This window comes from Meles meles, unplaced genomic scaffold (genome assembly GCF_922984935.1).
Source record: "Meles meles unplaced genomic scaffold, mMelMel3.1 paternal haplotype, whole genome shotgun sequence".
NCBI classification, from domain to species: domain Eukaryota; kingdom Metazoa; phylum Chordata; class Mammalia; order Carnivora; family Mustelidae; genus Meles; species Meles meles.
Genome location: NW_025721189.1, coordinates 144567 through 147928, shown reverse-complemented (window position 1 = coordinate 147928; position 3362 = coordinate 144567).

Genomic DNA, 3362 nt, shown 5'->3' with positions numbered 1-3362 from the left:
AAGACAGTGCCCTACAATATCTCTGCAATGAGTCATACATGGAATTTTTTGTGCCTTCTAATGTTTCTGTAACAGCTTCTATTAAAACGAATATACAGTGCAGGGTACCTGGGTGGCTCAGTGGTTTAAGCCTCTGCCTTTGGCTCAGGTCATGATCTCAGGGTCCTGGGATCAAGCCCCGCATAGGGCTCTCTGCTCAGTTGGGAGCCTGTTTCTCCCTCTCTCTCTGCCTGCCTCTCTGCCTACTTGTGACCTCTCTCTCTGTGTCAAATAAATAAATAAAATATTAAAAAAAAAGAATATACAGTACAGAGTTCAGAATGATTTAGTAATTTAGGAATAAATTCTCTTTTTAAATATTTATTCAATGTGTATTCTTATTTGTTTAAATGGTTACAGAGCTTGTGCCCCTAAGGATTTTATAATACACAGAGATCTAAAATTCACAGTATTAATATGTGCATGTTACTATTGCTTCTATGTATGCCTTCATGATATATCACAATTGTGAATTAGAACTGATAAATACATAAGTCGGTAGACAGATATATGGAGAGATATCTGATTTATCAGTATATACTTTGAGTTTGAGTTCAGATTGAAGTGAGGTTTATTTTGCTTTATTGCAAATCATGCTACAGATTTTTGTAGCAAATCATTAGCATGATTTGCAATCTAGCCAATGCTAGATCTAATGCTAGCAGTCTCTTACTATAAATGTGAACTTGGATTAATGCATTCACTCTCTGAACCCCTACCTCACAAGTGGAGCAGATCAAAATCATGAGATATGATCCCACACTTCTTAGAATGGATATTACCCAAATTGAAAAAAAAAATAATGAGAGTTGGAGAGAATGCGGAGAAAACAATCACTTGAGCACTATTGATTGGACTGAAAATTAGTACAGCCATTATGGAAAATAGTACAGAATTTCTTCAAAATTTAAAAGTAAAATTTTCCTATGTTCCAACAATCCCAATTCTGGCTATATATGCAAAGGAAATAAGTTGATATGAAATCAAATTTGAAGCTATTCTTTACTCTTGTAATCATTATTGCAGTGTGACCCACAATAGATAAAATATGGAAATTAATTTTACATATGCATTGACAAATGAATGGAAAAATGAAATAACAGCAACATGGAAGAACCTGGAGGACACTGAGAGAAGTGAAATAAGCCAAACACAGAAAGGCAAACATAATTATAATTGTATATGAAATCTAATAGTCAATCTTTAGAAGTAAAGAGTAGAATGACAATTGGCAGTGACTAAAGGCTGTGAGAAATGGGAAGATGTGAGTCAAATGCTATGTTTCCAGGATATATATTGAAAAGATCTATTTATAGCAATTTATAAATAGTTAACAACATTGTATATTTGAGGTATAAAAGAGAATGAATATGTTAATTTATTTATTTTTTCAGCATAATAGTATTCATTGCTTTTGCACAACACACAGTGCTCCATGCAAAACGTGCCCTCCCTATTACCCACCACCTGTTCCCCCAACCTCCCACCCCTGACCCTTCAAAACCCTCAGGTTGTTTTTCAGAGTTCATAGTCTCTTATGGTTAGCCTCCCCTTCCATTTTTTTTTTAATAAACATATAATGTATTTTTATCCACAGTGGTACAGGTCTGTGAATCGCCAGGTTTACACACTTCACAGCACTCAAGATAGCACATACCCTCCCCAATGTCCATAACCCTCTCCCCCTCTCCCAACCCCACCTATCCCCAGCAACCCCCAGTTTGTTTTGTGAGATTAAGAGTCATTTATGCTTTGTCTCCCTCCCAATCCCATCTTGTTTAATTTATTCTTCTCCTATCCCCCTAACCCCCCATGTTGCTTCTCCATGTCCTCATATCAGGGAGAGCATATGATAGTTGTCTTTCTTCAATTGACTTATTTTACTAAGCATGATACCCTCTAGTTCCATCCACGTCGTCGCAAATGGCAAGATTTCATTTCTTTTGATGGCTGCATAGTATTCCATTGTGTATATATACCACTTCTTCTTTATCCATTCATCTGTTGATGGACATCTAGGTTCTTTCCATAGTTTGGCTATTGTAGACATTGCTGCTATAAACATTCGAGTACATGTGCCCCTTCGGATCACTATGTTTGTATCTTTAGGGTAAATACCCAGTAGTGCAATTGCTGGGTCATAGGGTAGTTCTGTTTTCAACATTTTGAGGAACCTCCATGCTGTTTTCCAGAATGGTTGCACCAGCTTGCATTCCCACCAACAGTGGAGGAGGGTTCCCCTTTCTCCACATCCTCGCCAGCATCTGTCATTTCCTGACTTGTTCATTTTAGCAATTCTGACTGGTGTGAGGTGATATCTCATTGTGCTTTTGATTTGTATTTCCCTGATGCCGAGTGACGTGGAGCACATTTTCATGTGTCTGTTGGCCATCTGGATGTCTTCTTTGCAGAAATGTCTGTTCATGTCCTCTGCCCATTTCTTGATTGGATTGTTTGTTCTTTGGGTGTTGAGTTTGCTAAGTTCCTTATAGATTTTGGATACTAGCCCTTTATCTGATATGTCGTTTGCAAATATCTTCTCCCATTCTGTCAGTTGTCTTTTGGTTTTGTTAACTGTTTCCCTTGCTGTGCAAAAGCTTTTGATCCCCATTTCTTGATTGGATTGTTTGTTCTTTGGGTGTTGAGTTTGCTAAGTTCCTTATAGATTTTGGATACTAGCCCTTTATCTGATGTGTCGTTTGCAAATATCTTCTCCCATTCTGTCAGTTGTCTTTTGGTTTTGTTAACTGTTTCCTTTGCTGTGCAAAAGCTTTTGATCTTGATGAAATCCCAATAGTTCATTTTTGCCCTTCCTTCCCTTTCCTTTGCCATCGTTCCTAGGAAGATGTTGCTGCGGCTGAGGTCGAAGAGGTTGCTGCCTGCATTCTCCTCAAGGATTTTGATGGATTCCTTTCTCACATTGAGGTCCTTCATCCATTTGGAGTCTATTTTCGTGTGTGGTGTAAGGAAGTGGTCCACTTTCATTTTTCTGCATGTGGTTGTCCAATTTTCCCAGCACCATTTTTTGAAAAGGCTGTCTTTTTTCCATTGGACATTCTTTCCTGCTTTGTCGAAGATTAGTTGACCCTAGAGTTGAGGGTCTATTTCTGGGCTCTATATTGTTCCACTGATCGATGTGTCTGTTTTTGTGCCAGTACCATGCTGTCTTGATGATGACAGCTTTGTAATAGTGCTTGAAGTCCGGAATTGGGATGCCACCAATTTTGGCTTTCTTTTTCAATATTCCTTTGGCTATTCGAGGTCTTTTATGGTTCCATATAAATTTTAGGATTATTTGTTCCATTTCCTTGAAAAAAAAATGG